The sequence below is a fragment of the Pseudochaenichthys georgianus genome, chromosome 24, assembly GCF_902827115.2.
Source record: "Pseudochaenichthys georgianus chromosome 24, fPseGeo1.2, whole genome shotgun sequence".
Taxonomy (NCBI): Eukaryota; Metazoa; Chordata; class Actinopteri; order Perciformes; family Channichthyidae; genus Pseudochaenichthys; species Pseudochaenichthys georgianus.
The window spans coordinates 29,430,940-29,450,042 of record NC_047526.1 but is presented as its reverse complement, the minus strand read 5'-3'; the positions used below and the strand labels follow the sequence as shown (position 1 = coordinate 29,450,042).

General features: G+C 41.3%; 1 protein-coding gene across 3 annotated transcripts in view; it reads left to right on the top strand.

Annotated features, from left to right (window-relative positions):
- sipa1l1 (signal-induced proliferation-associated 1 like 1) overlaps positions 1 to 19,103 on the top strand; it is a 117,332-nt gene that overhangs the window by 25,428 nt on the left and 72,801 nt on the right. For 2 of the 3 annotated variants that reach the window (XM_034075938.2, XM_071201878.1), the window contains one exon: positions 7,262 to 7,315. The exons of the other annotated variant lie outside the window; for it this stretch is intronic. The gene's annotated coding sequence lies outside the window, so the exon portion shown is untranslated. The remainder of the gene's footprint in view (positions 1 to 7,261; positions 7,316 to 19,103) is intronic. 3 annotated transcript variants of the gene reach the window in all.

Here is a 19,103-nt window from a genome sequence, read left to right as displayed (position 1 = left end):
TTGATGTAGAAGAGACATGAAGAAGAGGGGACACATGTTGATGTAGAAGAGACATGAAGAAGAGGGGACACATGTTGATGTAGAAGAGACATGGAGAAGAGGGGACACGTGTTGATGTAGAAGAGACATGAAGAAGAGGGGACACGTGTTGATGTAGAAGAGACATGAAGAAGAGGGGACACGTGTTGATGTAGAAGAGACATGAAGAAGAGGGGACACGTGTTGATGTAGAAGAGACATGAAGAAGAGGGGACACATGTTGATGTAGAAGAGACATGAAGAAGAGGGGACACATGTTGATGTAGAAGAGACATGAAGAAGAGGGGACACATGTTGATGTAGAAGAGACATGAAGAAGAGGGGACACGTGTTGATGTAGAAGAGACATGAAGAAGAGGGGACACGTGTTGATGTAGAAGAGACATGAAGAAGAGGGGACACGTGTTGATGTAGAAGAGACATGAAGAAGAGGGGACACGTGTTGATGTAGAAGAGACATGAAGAAGAGGGGACACGTGTTGATGTAGAAGAGACATGAAGAAGAGGGGACACATGTTGATGTAGAAGAGACATGAAGAAGAGGGGACACATGTTGATGTAGAAGAGACATGAAGAAGAGGGGACACATGTTGATGTAGAAGAGACATGAAGAAGAGGGGACACATGTTGATGTAGAAGAGACATGGAGAAGAGGGGACACATGTTGATGTAGAAGAGACATGAAGAAGAGGGGACACATGTTGATGTAGAAGAGACATGAAGAAGAGGGGACACATGTTGATGTAAGAGAGACATGAAGAAGAGGGGACACATGTTGATGTAGGAGAGACATGGAGAAGAGGGGACACATGTTGATGTAGAAGAGACATGAAGAAGAGGGGACACATGTTGATGTAGAAGAGACATGAAGAAGAGGGGACACATGTTGATGTAGAAGAGACATGGAGAAGAGGGGACACATGTTGATGTAAGAGAGACATGAAGAAGAGGGGACACATGTTGATGTAGGAGAGACATGGAGAAGAGGGGACACATGTTGATGTAGAAGAGACATGGAGAAGAGGGAACACATGTTGATGTAAGAGAGACATGAAGAAGAGGGGACACATGTTGATGTAGGAGAGACATGGAGAAGAGGGGACACATGTTGATGTAGAAGAGACATGAAGAAGAGGGGACACATGTTGATGTAGAAGAGACATGAAGAAGAGGGGACACATGTTGATGTAGAAGAGACATTGAAAAGTTGATTTTGCATAATAGGTGACCTTTTCGATTCATAGAACTTTGTATCTTGGTATTTGCCGATATGCCCTCCTCGCAAACGTCAGAGGAAATAATCTATAAAATATGACATTAACCTTCAGAATAAAGGGCAGAGGCACCATCAATCAGTCAAGTATAAACACATGTAATGATTCAGAAAACTCTTTGCTCCTTCCTCCAGTGACTTTTTTCAGTTTTTGTCCAATTAATCTCCGCAGATGACAGGAAGCGATTTGTTATACGTGTCCGTCACTTACCACCTCTGCTAAACAATTTCCTGAATCATTACCAGGTGTTGATTTATGATTGAAATTGCTAGTGGGCGTGACTTTGGAGACTAGCTGTTAAACACTTTTCCCCAAGATGATATCCTCGGAACTAAACATGTAACTCAAGTGTGTTATAATCTCAGTTACTGAATGAGACAATGAAGAGAAAACGCTGAAGAGAATCTCCAATTTAAGACCTTTGTCAAGGTTGGTCAAACAAGGGACTTGACCTTCCATAGAAAATACATTATGCCAGCCCAGTTTATGTTAATAATACTTAACCGGTTAATTATTCTGTATTTATGAATTCGTTTTTCATGGGGCTGGTTCAATTAAGCTGTCAATCACATCAAGTCAAGTCCATACAAATTGTAAATGACGTAACGAAAGCTGTAGGCCTATAGCTGTCAAACTGTGATCACCAGTTCAATACATTTGACAAATTCGACTTGGTTTTTATACTTATTTGAACATGTATTTATTTATTTCCAAAAGATATTGAAAAAAATAAAATTCGTAAAAAATGTTAGATTATTCTTTTTTACCCATTTTTTTTTTATAGGATATGTACATTTCGGTTAACTGGTTAACCGTTTTTTGGGGGGTCGAATATACATCTGCTTTCAAATTCCCATCCCTACTGCTAAGGGGCAGTTTTTTTATTAAAATAATAATAAGTGGCGCCCCCTAGCGCTTGCGGAAACTTTGTACGCCACCGATACGCGGGAAAGCTGTCAATTTCAGAGCTGAAGGAAATCTGCCTGACAAGACAGACAACAGCAAGTTGAAGCAGACACGATAACTTTATTTGGACACAATCACCTCGAGTATAGTTTCTTTTAATTATAGGTTTTTGTAATTCGAAATGGAAGTTTTGTTTTATTTTCTAAAATAGTTTATTAGTTAATCCACTACACAACCACATTTGAAGATTTGAAGATTTTTATCGCTTGAAATGACGAAAAGGAAAAAGGACAAGGACATCCCTCTGTTGGAGGGGCAAAGGAGTCTGGTGGGATTCTTTTTGCCGCCAGCAAAGCGTGTTCCTGTGACGGAACAAAAAAAAAATACCGCTGCATTTTCCAAGGCCCTCCTGGCATGCCCTGTCAGCAGCAGTGATTTGATACTAGGTTAATGATGTATCATGTATTGACACACGTTACTATTGTGTGTGTGTGTGAATACGTAAAGAGATGGTACCTATAAGGGACGGCGCAATTCAAGTTTGTGTGCATACGTAAAGAGATAGTACCTATAAGGGATGGCTCAATTCAAAATTCAAGTCACGTGACACAACGCTCTCGGGGTGGACGCCCTCTCAGCCCTGGTCTGGCGGAAACACTGATTGTGGCCAACACGATAGTTACTGGATTGGTGATATCTGGTTGAAAGCAAGATATTAAAGTTGATTGTGATAAGTACAAATTAAAGGAATTCACAAGACCTCACAGATTAAACGTATATACAGTGGGGCAAAAAAGTATTTAGTCAGCCACCAATTGTGCAAGTTCTCCCACTTAAAAAGATGAGAGAGGCCTGTAATTTTCATCCTAGGTACACTTCAACTATGAGGGACAGAATGGGGGAAAGAATCCAGGAAATCACATTGTAGGATTTTTAATGAATTAATTGGTAAAATCCTTGGTAAAATAAGTATTTGGTCACCTACAAACAAGATTTCTGGCTCTCACAGACCTGTAACTTCTTCTTTAAGAGCCTCCTCTGTCCTCCACTCGGTAACTGTATTAATGGCACCTGTTTGAACTCGTTATCAGTATAAAAAACACCTGTCCACAACCTCAAACAGTCACACTCCAAACTCCACTATGGCCAAGACCAGAGAGCTGTCAAAGGACACCAGAAACAACATTGTAGACCTGCACCAGGCTGGGAAGACTGAATCTACAATAGGTAGGCAGCTTGGTGTGAAGAGATCAACTGTGGGAGCAATTATTAGAAAATGGAAGACATACAAGACCACTGATAATCTCCCTCGATCTGGGGCTCCACGCAAGATCTCACCCCGTGGGGTCAAAATGATCACAAGAACGGTGAGCAAAAATCCCAGAACCACACGGGGGGACCTAGTCAATGACCTGCAGAGAACCGGGACCAAAGTAACAAAGGCTACCATCAGTAACACACTACGCCGCCAGGGACTCACATCCTGCAGTGCCAGACGTGTCCCCCTGCTTAAGCCAGTACATGTCCAGGCCCGTCTGAAGTTTGCTAGAGAGCATTTAGATGATCCAGAAGAGGATTGGGAGAATGTCATATGGTCAGATGAAACCAAAATAGAACTTTTTGGTAAAAACTCAACTAGACGTGTTTGGAGGAGAAAGAATGCTGAGTTGCATCCAAGGAACACCTACTGTGAAACATGGGGGTGGAAACATCGTGCTTTGGGGCTGTTTTTCTGCAAAGGGACCAGGACGACTGATCCGTGTAAAGGAAAGAATGAATGGGGCCATGTATCGTGAGATTTTGAGTGACAACCTCCTTCCATCAGCAAGGGCATTGAAGATGAAACGTGGCTGGGTCTTTCAGCATGACAATGATCCCAAACACACCACCCGGGCAACGAAGGAGTGGCTTCGTAAGAAGCATTTCAAGGTCCTGGAGTGGCCTAGCCAGTCTCCAGATCTCAACCCCATAGAAAATCTTTGGAGGGAGTTGAAAGTCTGTGTTGCCCAGCGACAGCCCCAAAACATCACTGCTCTAGAGGAGATCTGCATGGAGGAATGGGCCAAAATACCAGCAACAGTGTGTGAAAACCTTGTGAAGACTTCCAGAAAACGTTTGACCTCTGTCATTGCCAACAAAGGGTATATAACCAGGGCTGCACATAACTGGTGCGCATTTGCGTACCAAAATTGAGAGGGAGAGGGAGGGAAAATAGAGGAGAGAGAGAGAGAGAGAGAAAGATATTTGCGAGTTGCATATGAACTCAGGGCCGGCACGTAGCACTGGCGTTATAGATGTTCGCCTAGGGCGCCAGATCCGGGGAGGCGCTGCGCTGGCAGCTCTGGGAGGGAAAAAAACATTTTTGACCGTTGGTGCTAATCCTAATTTTCGGCCTTGATGTAACAATATTCATAATTAAGTAAATGTAACACCCTTTTCACCCCGGTTACACGTTTCATTCACCCTGTACGATGAGCGCTGTAAGTGATGAAAATGGGGGATGTTGGCTTATCTGGCGCCCGCAACTCACAACCAAAATGCGAGTGAGCGAGGGAGAGAGGGAGGGCACTGTTGTTATTAGCATCTGGTGCTAGCTGCTCTAACGGATGTAAGAATAAGATGTTTCTACAATGATGTGAAGGGAGAGTCCTCTCCAGTCATACTGAGAGGCTAATACTACAGCTCAGTGAGGTAAAGGACTCTTGAGTGTTTAGATAGTTAACTTTAGTCTAAGTTCAAACGGTTTGGTCACAATTTATGTAAACACATATTTCCAAGGCACTCCTTTATAATTATTGGGATAAACAAGTTTGAAATCATTCCAATGTATACTATAGGACAGTAAACCAAAAACATCCTATAAAACTGGAGATAAAAAAAATGCATAAATAAATGTTAAGATAAAATAAGATATGAATGAACACCACAAATAAAATAAGTTACATTCATTTGTTATTGGCTATGGTAGGTTATTGGTTATGTTGACATACTTATTTGATTACATCCACTTGTCTAAGATGACAACAGAGACTTTCGACCCAAAACCAGCTGTTGGCTGCAAGCATCTAATCGCAGACTCAACCAAAGAGAAAGTAGTAGGCCTACATCATCAGCAACCATGTCTGACAGAGAGGAAGACAGTGAGGAGAACAGTCAGGAGGGTAGTGATGACAGCTTGTAGGATTACTGGTCGTGCTAATGTTGTCTTGTGTTCACCTCTGCATGTGTGTTCTGTGTTCACCTCTGTGTGTTCAGTGCCGTGTGTCTGGCAAATAAAGTCAAGACCCCCTCAAAAGTTACGGTTTATTTCATTTTAAGGATGAGCACCAAGCAACATCTCCAGGTGCTCCTTTGAGAACCAGGGCAAAAAAGTCATGTGCACCCCTGTATATAACAAAGTATTGAGATGAACTTTTGTTATTGACCAAATACTTATTTTCCACCATAATAAGCAAATAAATTCTATAAAATCAGACAATGTGATTTTCTGGATTTTTTTTTCTTCTCATTCTGTCTCTCATAGTTGAAGTATACCTAGGAATACCTAAGAAAATTACAGGCCTCTCATCTTTTTAAGTGGGAGAACTTGCACAATTGGTGGCTGACTAAATACTTTTTTGCCCCACTGTATAGTCTGAAGAGTTGACGACTGCTGCTGCTGCTATTTCTCCAGGAAATGTAGCCAAGAGGGAAGGATAAAAAAAGTTTGTGTTGGTGTGTGTTTCGAAAGAACTGCCTGATATTTGAGCTGTGAATACACTTTTCCCTGCACCCTTGTCAACCTTTGTCTAACTGTTCTGGTTAGCATGCATGTTTTTTCTCGCAGGTTTGTGTTTTTTCACTTTGCACTCTTCTTTTGTGCTTTCACACAAGCTGGCTGTGAGCACCAGTTCCTTCTGTATCATCTCTAATGGATGACATGCATTAGACCGTGACAATTAGGCTCTATGCATCATTACAGTCATGCGGATGAGTTTCAGAGTCCTGTTAGTGGGCTTGTGATGCTCTCTGAACTTGGATAAACGCAACTATTTTTAGATACTCCATCAAAGTTGCCACTGATATGTTTTCTCAGATACTTTTAAAGCTGATTTAACACGCTGAGAGATCTTATGTCACTGTGCAAAAGATAGGGAGTGTGGCCCATATTTTGTAGGGATATACAGAGTGTCTCCTTCAGTCATTATAACCAGATGAAATGGAACAAAAGCAGGCAGTCGTTTAGTCATGAACACTTTTCCCTGGGTTACAGTAAAGAATTTGCGATCTGAAACGGAAAGCCAAGACTCTTGTTGTTGTTGGCGGCGGCTCTTTTCCCCATGTTTTTCATCGTGACTCTGTTGTGGGCCATTGTTCTCATGGGGGTTTAGCCTTTTAGGGAAGTGTATCAAATAAAACCAGTCTCCAAAGACGGACGTATTTCCTGAAACCTAAACCAAATTCTGACTTTTCAGTGATCTTGGACAGGTTTTGTCTTGAGGAATATTACAATTTGTCCTGGTATGCACAGTGCCTGTTAGCATTGTAATATGTCTAGGCTGGATGTTGTAGTTCAGGCAACACAGTTGGTACGGATAGCCATGGACTGGTCAGGTTTCTGTTTATTGTAGAGCTGAAAGTGTTATTATTAGCTGATTATTACTATCAATCCAGTTGGTGTGATGTGATCGCTCGAGAGAAGATGTTCTGCTCTGTTAGAGTTGTTGGAACTACAAAAACTCTCAGTCATATGATATAACCTGGGAGAATTTTGACATTTTATTAGGGGAAAGCGACTTTCGGGCTTAACATGAGAAGCTACTACCTGAATGTTTTCTTGAATGCTTTTAGCCAATGAGAAGACTGTGTATTTGGCAGACCTCTGTGCCAGAACCAAGTCCCCCCTGAGTGTCGAGTTCAGTTGGGGAAAAGGATTGTAATTTGTTACCAATCTTTTAAAAAAATGCACGTATCTGCCAAGATATAGAACATTTTGGAATACAAAGGGACGTGTTATATGTTAATCTTTTTTTTATCTTAATAAGTACCTGTCTCTGTTTCAGGGTCACCTGGGAGCATGTGTCTCTGAGGTTACTGGCTTCAACAAAGAATCATCAGTGAGTATCCAAATGGCTCAGTTGGGTTTGAGGGTCTGCTGACAATAAGCTGGATTTGTCTAGTTTGTGGTAAATTCGTCAGGTTGTAGTTGACAAGGAAACTGTTCTTCTGATTCACTTATTCTTCGCAAAAAATGCCACTTTTGAAGTAAATGACCCTTATATTACGGAGCGTTTACAGGAGAAAGAACACCAATATTAGTCTGTGTCATTGTTTCCACCTTTGGTTGAATTTTGCTGACGATAGACATTTGGCTACTGTTACATTTCTATCAGAAGACATTCCTTTTTACATGCCCTCTTGAACTAATGACCAGACACTTTTTCCTATTTCCATGCAATTGTATATCTCATCTCTTACATGTATTTCCTCGCTTTTTTCTTCATCAAACCACCTGTGGCTATGCATGTGTAGTCGTAGTATATTGAAAAAGTGACCCCAGTGTTTCCCCTATATACAAATAGCAGCGGCGCAGCCAGGTACCAACATTTTTTTTTAAATAATAAGTTGCGCCCTAGCGCTCGCGGCAACTTTGCACGCCACCGATACGCGGGAAAGCTGTCAATTTCAGAGCTGAAGGAAATCTGCCTGGCGAGCGACAGCAGCAAGTTGAAGCAGACAGATAACTTCATTTGGACACAATCACCTCAAGTATAGTTTCTTTTAATTATAGGTGTTTGTAATTCGAAATGGAAGTTTTGTTTTATTTTCTAAAATAGTTTATTAGTTAATCCACTACATAATCACCGTAACTAAACTGTTTAGCGAGCCAAATGTGTCCAGTGATTATTATTTTGTACGACACAGCAGTTCTGGAGATTGGCGGAGAATTATACGATCCCATAGAGCATTCAATTATCCTGCATGTGTGTATTCCCCTGTAACTGCAGCTAATCAATGACCACATCCACCAAAAAAAAAAAGGAGGTGGAGGAGTGGAAGACGGAGGGAGATGGAGGTGGAGAGGGGGAAATGCATGGATTGGGGGCACAGACCCTTTTTGATTGTTTATGTGGATTTGTAGTATTTGTGTTACTGTATGTTCAATAAAGGTGTATTTTGCTCAATCTTGAGACATTGCCACTGTACTGTATGTACTAGCCTAGGCCTCAAGAGCCTTTCTTGTGCTGGCTAACACATAGAAACACATTGGCAGGGCGCACTTCACACGCACACACACTAACAAATTCCACACGCTCCATGCTCACATTTGGCTGGGCCCGCGTGCCTTAGCACCGCTGTGACTCCATCCCAGGGGAAACACTGGACCCATAAGAAATCAAAACTCCCTCCCATTTTATTGAGCATTTGTTGTATACCTTAATCACTAATATCTGTTGGCAAGGAAAAAAACACTGCAATTTGTTAGTACTATTATCCAAAATGAAGTAAACCGGTCTTTCCTAGTAACCAAAAAGTGAATTCCGCCTACTTCAGATATGGAGTTAATCTATCTAGTCAAGTAGTTCCTTTGGGTGGCAAAATCTAAATTATAATGTTCTCGTTGTCCTAGGTTACAAATAATGCAATATACTTAGGGATTATAATATAATATATTGTTAAAATGAGGAGTAATCTGCCTTGAGATAAAACATGGTGAGTAGGCGGCTCGTATCTATGTGATTGAAACGGCGTGTTTTGTTCCAGTAAATTCTGTGCTTCTCTCTCTCTTTCCCTCTGTAGCGTCTTTCTCTCTCACCTCCTCCTCCAGCCAGAGATGCTGCTCTCCTCCCTCCTCCCACACACACACACACGCACACGCACACACACACACACACACGCACACAGATACAGACACTACTATGTTCACACAAGTAGGGAGGGGGAGAGAGACCAGGAAGGAGAGATAGTTTAAAGAGTGCTGCTAACACACCAGGGAAGTGCTGGAGATGATAATGGCAAGTAGAAGAAAGGAATATAATGAGAGATCAGACAGAAAGCAAAAATAAATGAAGTGCTTGAGTGCTTTTTATTAAACGCTGCTGGGGTTCAAGTAACACCATTGGTCACCACAGTTAGTGGATGTCTGGAAGTCGTTCAAAGAAGATGAAATCCACATTTGTTTTGTACAGTAAAACATATTTTGCGAGGATAATGACACTGCACTTAAATATATGTTTTTATTTTAAATGTTTTATATAAACTGTGGGGAATGCACTGGATCAAGCCAAGTATTTATGCCATGATCTTAGATAGTAAGATATATTGATTTCAGTTAAACATGTTTGTAATTGGATCCAATTTAAATCCATGATGGTTCCATATCACATGTGTTCCTCTACATCAGGGGTGTCAAACTCAAGGCCCGGGGGCCAAATCCGTCCCGCGACTTCATTTTATGTGGCCCCACAAGAGCTTGCAAAAAATATGATGTGTTTATTATACGGTTACATGCTACTTTACGGAGGCACGTTGCCCATAAACTCCATGTCCCACAATGCATCTCAAATTTGACTTTTTTTCTCAGAATTGGGCTTTTCTTTTTAAATCATTTTGTGACATTCTCACTGAAGAGACTTACAATTATTTGCCCTAGACTTCTGCTTTCAGACGTAGTTAATTATGAAGGTATTACCCTATCTGATAATAATCCAATGCAGAGCCAATAATGTAATATATAATACATTATTTTATATACGTTAAATATTTATATATGTATTTTTATATAGTCTTAAAGTTACAACCGGCCCTTTGAGTGCAACCAAAATGCGAATGTGGCCCACGATGAAATTTAGTTTGACACCCCTGCTCTACATGCAAGTCAACAGAGGCCATGTTCAGTTTCAGGCTTATTAAAAGCGTTTTATTTTTTTTTATCTTGGAGCCTTTAAGCTATGGAAATATTTTGCACTGATACATAAGGCTTAACAAAACCACCTAAAACATGTATTTGCAGTATTCGTTGTACTTTAAAAGCAGATACATGTGTGGACGCACTTGGACAGAGAGCATCGCAGTATACACATATTCCAATCACACTCGGACACCCTCAGCAGTGAGTGTCAGTTCAGATGGCATAGAGTCACAGTGTCTGCGGCAAAGTAGCATTTATAGTCATATTCATATATGTGTGTATATGTAAAAGCGCTTTGAGTCATTGAAAAAGCGCTATAATAAATGTAAGGAATTATTATTATTATTATTCCTAACAGGAGGGAGAGGAGGGGAATTGTACCTCAAACTTCAAAAAACACCTTTTCAAGGACCATGTTTTTCGTGTACAGTGATATACGCTAAATGGATCGTGTACTGCTTCTGTGGGATTCACCGACCAACCTGTCTCACAAAGTGCACCACTGATTACGTAAGGATGCATTCCTATATGTGGATGTAAAGGATAACTGCGTCTCTTTTCAGTCTGGTACAATGAACAGCTATCCACACGGATCCATTAAATGTCTGAATGGAAACGGTCTCGTTGAGCACTCCCTTGCCGTTCTGTGTTGGGCATTGTTTTCCAGGTTTTGTTCTCCCTCCAGTGAAACGCTACACTGCACGGTGTTGGTTGTATTACAGGCTTTAATGTATTGCATGCAGGGGGGGACTATACTTTGAGGACTTGTATCATTATGGACGATTCCCCCAGCGCTGCCTCTGCTAGCTGCGGCGTGATCAGTTGGATGGACGGACGGATAAAAAAGGGAGAGCGAGGGTAGTTGACTGGATGGACTGACTACTCTCTTTCTGTATCCATCTCTCTCTTTCCCACTTTCAGTCTCAACATCTCATCTCCTCCCACATGCTCTCACACTGAGTGAGGAATCAATCCTTCTCACTTCCATTATCTCTCCCCATCCATCTCTATCGCTCTGTGCCACTTCAACTCGGCCGTTCTCTACCAATCGAATGCGCTCACTGTGGGCACAAAAGGAGCGCGTGTCTATCCAGTCCCGTAGCAATCATACCGCGTCCTCATTAGGTTCTGTTCTAGTGGCCCGCCTTATCTAGCTTCATCCCTTTCCCTCTATAATTGGGCAAAAACCTCTGCCTACCTGTCAGCCGGAGCACTAATACTAATACGGCAATGTATTCCGTCCTTCCACAGGGTGTATTATCAGTGTGTAGGTTTTGACAATGGCCTCTGACTCACCATGGGTCACCGCCGTCAATTTCAGTAAATGGTTTGTCATGTGGAGTCGGATATTATTCACCTTTGCTGCCTTATGGCTAATAGCTGCAGACAGACAGAGAGAGAGAGAGAGAGAGAGAGAGAAGTATGACATGTACGTTGTTGCTTCGCCAGCTTTCTAGGTCAAACCGGAAGATTCTGCGGCTCATTATTGAAATGTTTCCCCTTTTGACCCATTTTAAAGACGTGGGCTGCTTGTTTGGGCAGATGATCTTGTGCAGGGGCTCTCCCCACAGTGTTTGGAGAATGTTCTGGATAGATAGGCTCAATACAGATAACATTTACATGGACAAAAAGATACAATTCATAGAATACAATTTCACGGTACTCTTTATTTTGTTGCCGATGGCCCATTTAATGAATGATTATGAAAACATTTGGGTAAGAACACTATTCTTTGCAACTGTTCAAATGCCTTCTTAAATAGATGATGACAGATGTTTGTTGCCAGCATGAATTTAGAATTACGGCTTACGTTTGTGCAATATACGGTTACATGTTGTGAACTCTACTGTGATAGGATATGCTTGTGATTTTACAATACAACTGGTTTGTGTGGCAGTTAAACCTGCACAGCTTGTGAAACCAGGCTTAACGTTTGTTGCAGGTATGGTATATCCTGTTATTGCCTCTACCATGTTTCTGTGTTTATGTATATAGATGTCGCATACAGATGCTGCCTAGGGCTAAACGGTAAAAGGTGGAATAAGTAGACAACACAGATTCAATAAGCAAAAGCATTTGTATAAAGTATTTTGTGAAACATAGAGTATAGGAACCTCCTTTTTACTCTTAATAAATCACACTTTAATGTTAAGTCTCTGAGTTACAGTAGTACAAGTTAAGAATAGCAGCAGCAGGTAGCGCTAATGGGAACAGTTCGTGTGTTGTAGAAACAGCAGAGTAGTGTTAACACACATTAACACTTAAGCCGTTCATTGAGCTTTTGCAGAACCAGTTTGCAAGTGTTTTCTTTTCTCGAAAGTCACGCCAACCGAGACTTAATCCTGTGTTTGACAAACGTACCCATTCCCTGTCTGCCCTGTCACTTCCTCACGGGAAACAGGAAGTGGCAGAGATGTGTTTCCTGTTGGGATGTAAGGCCGCTTTCTTGGCTGAAGCAAAGGCTGTTGGAAAGCAACAGGAAGGAACCAGGTTTCCTTATCAATTGTTCACTGCACGTCACAGCCACGTGTATTACACTTTTACTTTATCTACAGCTTTTTGCAAGGTATAAACAGTTACAATAAGCCCCTTTAGTTTGTCTTCCCCCCCTCGGATAAGATGCAGCCATTTGCATCTTGTAATTCAAAATAAATGGCTTGACTTGCTCCTTTTAAGGTTGTAATGGAGTTGCTGCTATTATGCAGACTGATTAACGATCAACTGATCCAAAAGCATACACCGTACTTTTCGGACTATAAAGCGCACCTGCATATAAGCCGCAGCAGCTAAATCGTCCGTCTGTCTTGTTCTCGTTCTGTCTCTCTGTTCCACTTTTACTTTGGCGCGCTACCTGTCTGACTCTTTTCCGGCCTCCAGTTTTTCCTGCTGGAGCCCGCCGCTTAAAGGTGGCGGGCGCGGACCGGTCATAGAGTCCATAGAGTTAAAGGTGGTTCATTTTACCTGTAAAATCCATAGATTTAGGAGGTTCCCTAGTGGCCGTTAGCTGTACAAACAAAATGGGGGGAAAAAGTCGCGGCTTATAGTCCGAAAAGTACGGTAGTTTCCATCAGAGCCAAAGAGATAAACAGGCGGGCCAAAATGACCTCAAGCATATTTGACATTTTGGAGTATGTTGACCAATAAATAACAAGAAGTTACGTTATCCGAAAAGGTAAGACATTGGCCTTTGTTGGCGGCTTATATGACTGCTGTGTGCAGTGCTGATAAAATCATTATTTTATGATTGCAATGTTATGATTTACTGTATATATATATATTGACATTTAAGACACATTACAGAGACGGTGGCGAGAATAATATTTCTTGACTGGAGAGGGATTCACCATTATTTTTGCAAAATCTCTGTTTCTCCTCGTACACAACAAACCATTCTCTCTAGTGAATGTTTGGGAAAAGCTTATTTTATTGTTTGAGAAAAGGAAGGGTTGGAAAAGAATTCAGCTTAATGTGCATACACTAAGATTGACAGCTCAGGTGAGAAGCTGTATTATTCCTCTCTGGCTTCATTCATTCATATCCTTTCCTTACTTCCTGTCATTTTTCATACATGTCTTTTCTCCTCTGCTGTCCATGCTGCTGTCTGTCTATATACATACTCTGTTCTCTTGCTTTGAAGCCACACAAACACACATATTGAAGAGTGAGCAGCTTTCAGTTCTCCTACTCACTCCTCTCCTTACTGCAGTGCTGCTCCTGCCCACGCACAGCAGCGCCATTTTGACAATCTGCAGCTCTTTTCTAAAGTCTGTAATCCATGGCTTTCTCTCAGTGGCTAAAGAAGTCACCGGTACGTTGGGGCAATGGATAACAACACATCCCCATTTACTCTGGGACCTTGTTTCATATGAATGAAAAAATACCCTGTCACTAGGTAGAACAGAATTGAAACGGAGCTAGTGAGGTGTTGAGATGTACTTCCTACTGGGTTATATGTTATCATCTAGATGTATATATTGATTTCTAAAAACATAGAATGAAATTTGAATAGGCCCTATAACAAATTCTGGGCTGTAATTTAGTTTTCTCTCACATCCTCTCAGTTTGCCGCTTTGTTTTCCTTTTTTTACAGAATGTTCCTCTCCTAAACTCCCCACTTCTTTATTTATTTATTTCCTTGCACACATCTTCTCCATCCTCTCCCTCGCCGCCCTCTCTTCACGCCCTTTCTTTATCTCTCTACATTGCATCAGCCCCGAGCCCCCATGTTAATTACACCACAGTTCTTTTTCTCTATTATTCACTACTCTGCTATTTCTGTCACCATCACTGCTGTGCCTTGCTTCTTGCTCCGTTGCCAGCATTTTGCTCGGGTCTGCACTGGCTGTTGGAATGAGGAGGGGGCGTGCACTGGTGCCTAACTCAACAACAAATGGCTGTTTAGCATCATCTGATTGGCACAGATTAGAGGTGGTGGTGCGGAGGTGGCTCTCGCAGAGCACCAAGTGGCTTCATCGCTGCTGCCGGAGCACAGCTGACTGAGGGTGGGCTTTGTTATTCTACTGACATTTTGCTCTATTGAATGTGATTGGATTGACAGGCAGGGGGTCCGCGGGGTCTTAAAAAGTATTAAAAGTTGATAAATCAATTTAGCCAAAATTAAGGCTATTAAAAAGTATTAAACGGCATTTTCCAAGGTATTAAATGTTGTAGCTTGTTTTCAATAAGTATATAAATGGTCCAAAGAGGTTGTGTTCTACAGTCTGCCTGAATGTAATCATGGCGTAGGTGTGTAGTGTGATTCTGTGTAGTTTATTTATGGCATCCAGTTGGATTTGACGTCACCTGAACAGGACATCGCACGCTCACTGCTTGATAGCGCGCGACGGTCCGTTTACGCCGGTTGTTAAACAACATCGTTATGGGGAAATGCAAGTTTGCGTCCAGATGGTTGGAAGGAAAAGAGGAAGGACAATCAATACTGTGTATAGTCAATGTGAGGTACAGTGTGTCGCCAATGGAACCGGTTAAAACTCCAAGTGGCGATGAGGTCTTAAAATGTATGAAAAGGGTCTTTTAAAAGGTCTTACATTTGACTTCAGGATTCCTGCATAGACCCTGATTGATGAAGACATATTAATGGTTTGAGTGCTTACATTTTATCCGATTTAATGGTTTTCTTTTCACCATTGCAACCCGACATCGACAGACCTTCAGCCCTGACAGGCGCAATGCAATTATCTGTTAAACAGTTTAGCATCCATTGACGCACTGACATTGCTAATTGTAATTCTGTACATCCCCTAAGGCAATTTGTTTGTCATCTTCATAGCTGGCGGCCTCCGTCTGGATGGTTATATTCTCATAAACCTTGTGGAAAAAGTTCAATTTTGCTCCTTGATCTTTACAAGATGAATCGACTTGTTAAGAAAAGAATACTGTATAAGCTGCAAAATCCCACGTCCTAATTGAATTGTTGCTTTTTCAGTACCTAATATCTTTAGCTGTTAATACACCAATACTTGTGCGGAGAATGGAATTAGTGCGACAAATCTCTCTGAGGACCCTGAACAGTATCTTTCTATATGATGCCTGCAGCTTCAGTCGCTTATTTTTAGGCATGGAAGAGCTGTGGTAAATGGACTGGATCCCTCGTTCATGCTGTGTGTGCCTGAGTGTTTTCTCCACTATTTACTTATTTATTGTCTTATGGAGACACCCAAGACTGAACAAGGTGTGACGGCATGCGTTTTAAAGTAAATGTCAGCGAGTGTCCAGGTGTTCCAGAGAAAGAAACGTATGCTTGTCAGGCTTTCAATGCAGAGATTCACAAGACTCTTCACTATTGTGTCTGTCGTAGGTTGGGTTTACTGCAGTTGAAGCTACTGTAATAATCAATTATATCTTTATATTTAAATATCCATTCAGGCTTGGACTGTAATGGTTGTCATTGGCATCCATTTGGAGAAATTGGCAACTAATTCCTAGCTTTCACTTTTTACCATTTAAGAAAAAAGGACGGCAAACAGTCAAATGTTTCATTAGTCACATCTAAAAATATGGCTGTTTGCAGTCACTACTGAATCCAGATCAGCTTTTTTTACGTCACATTGTGATTAATAAGCTGACGTATAACGGCGTAGTATCTTAATTTCTGAAAATGGAAGGTGACTAAAAACGGCAAACATATTTTCAGCTTCGGCTTAATTTCACAGAGCAGAACATCCAAGCGAACATCCATTTGACAAGCAATTCAAATGGGAAGTAAAAACAAGAAAGGAACCTCAGTTTTACACATATTTAATATCAAATATCATAAAATACTCTGTCCTCAGAAAAGAAAACAGCTGGTAACCCTCGGGCTGGTTAGTCCCGACATGCGTCACGTGTCATACCTCCTGTTTCTTTCAAATTGGAGCAGTGGAGCAGCAGTTGTGAATTTTCAATGTTCAATTTGACCTTCTACCACTCCAGTCAGGCCAATTGTAGTATGCTTAGGCCAGAACATTGCGTAAAAGTGTTTGACCCCTGCAGCTTTCGACAACAACAGACCAGTTATATAAACCTCACATTTCAGTTAGGACAAATGTTTTTTTTGTGCCATGGAGGTTTAATGCCCACTGTTTTTGTGATCCAGGAATTGTTTGAACTAGTGTTGTCACGATACCAACATTTTGGTTCCGATACCAAGTCAAGAATTGCGATTATTTTTCGATACTTTTCTTTAAAAGGGAAACCGTCTTAAATGCAATTATTGCGCTTTATTTCACACCAGAACCATAACACAAACTTTTAAACAATGAGAACAATAAATAAAATAAATGACAAGAATTCGTATTAAATAAAATTAAAACATTTCTCACAGACAGGCCTCGTGGTGTCCGTAGGCTTGCCCTCACTGTCAGAGATATCGCTCAAATACTTCCAAATTTCGCTTCTGGCGTCTTTTTTGTCAGCAAGCCGAGGCGCAGCGGCAGTTGCACTCCCACTTGCAGCCATGCTTCTCGTTTTCTCACATGCTCTGGCAGCTAGCGCGTGCACGAGAGAGGGGAGGGACTTAGAGCGTGCTTGAGAGGGGAGGGACTGCAGGCACGGCTGCAGAAGCAGCGCTGAACACACACGGCTCTTATTAAAACAGTGCTTTCTCACCGGAGTACTTTTTTCCCCGTCATTCTAAAAGTACCGATACTAATGAAACGGAGGAATCGTAACGTTTTTAACGGCAGGGTATCGCGGTACCTTTCAAGTATCGGTACACCGTGCAACACTATTTTGAACATTGTGTCCGTTTAGCCGCCACCTGTCTGTCTCAAGGATGGATGGACAGCCTGAATTAATGTGTTTATTACCGTATGTAATGGGGTTTCCTAAGCAGAATGGCATGGGACAATACAATACAATATGCATGACACAATATCCCAAAATCTTAACAATACATATGCTAAAGCTGAACCTCATGCACAATTAGTGTTCTGTAAAATCAGGGCTGCAGATGCAAAAACAAGTATCTTACACCACCACCAGCAGCTCTCCATTTGATCAATGAACTAGTCTATTCCCAAATCAACCAGTGCAATGTGGAGCTATCTGTGTCAGCAACATCTCAAACATGCATAGCATAACGATGTTTAAATCAGGAAAGTCAATTGTGTAATAAAATGACTTCAAATGGTCCATAAAGGATGTATAAGGCTGGCATTCTACCTATCTACCAACAAACAGACCAACCCCCACCCTCCCAAAATCCTCTCTGCTTGCAATAAATAATAAATCACCCTGTTACGAGGCCAATTGGTTGTACGGACCTGATTTATCAGAGCACCCTCGACCCAGATTCCTCCTGTGTGAGCGGTTTAACGTGATGGTGGAGAGCACAGCAGTTCAATATTTCATAGGAGTTTTGTTTGAATATGGATCAACAGTATTTACAAGTTTAGTTCTTTTGTCAGTTTTATACAAACAACATATCTATTCATCTAATGCTTATTATATTGGATTGCTATAATACTGTATTTGGAAAATGACATTCACATGCACTTCACACTGGTACTTCACCGTCATTTTATGCATTTGTTTTGTTGGACACCTGACACACAGAAGTGTTTAAATCTGTGAGCCATCTTATTGTCTCCCTCTAGTTGTGTTGGAGATAGACTTTATTTGACCAGAAATAATAACAATTAAACCGCGGTCGCACTTGTGCGCGCAGTGATGAGCGGGCCCTCGCGTCCGTGCGCCTGTCGGGGAGGGTTGCTGGTCCCCCCCCTCAGTCCTCCGAAATGAGCCGTTTGTCATCCCTCTAAATTGTTTACCTGACTTTGCGTTCCTTTGTTTCTGACCAGGAAATCTTAGGCATGTGCGCCAACTGTGTTGGTACCATTTTTCCTGCATCAACCAGGTAGCGATATGCCGACAGTGAAGAATAAACATATTTATAACTAGTTTAGCTAGTTCCAGAGGTAGATGGAATAGCTAAGTGTGTTTGGTCTAACTGTTAGTGTGTGTTTTGCTCAGCTCCGCAGTCCGTCACAGCAACAATTAAAATGTAAACCTAAGACGCAAAGAAGTGCAAGATAACAGATAAATATATAACAACCACAATGTAGATTCAATAATATGAGAGAAGTTGTAGATTAAGTGTAGACAGTATTTAAAAAATGACAATGTTAACAGCAATGTAATAAGTATATACAGTATTATGCAAAATGACAAGTACTACATGGCACACAGATGTAATTTTGTAATTATAAGTAAAAGTATGTAAGGCTGAAGTGACAGCAGTGATGAGCATGTAGATTAATGACGGGCATATTTATCGACTGAACATGCTCATTTTCTACAGTAATGTGTCTGACCCTCCACTGATGCTGTATACTAAGTTTGGCGTTGAAAAAGAAAACATGGACATTTAAGGTATATTTCACTGTTTTTAACATTATGGTAATTTAAAAAAAATCAAGAAGTTGGAGCTTTGGGTTCCAGGACATAATATGTAGAGTAGGTCCACCCGAATAAGTGGGCACAATTTCAGGTCA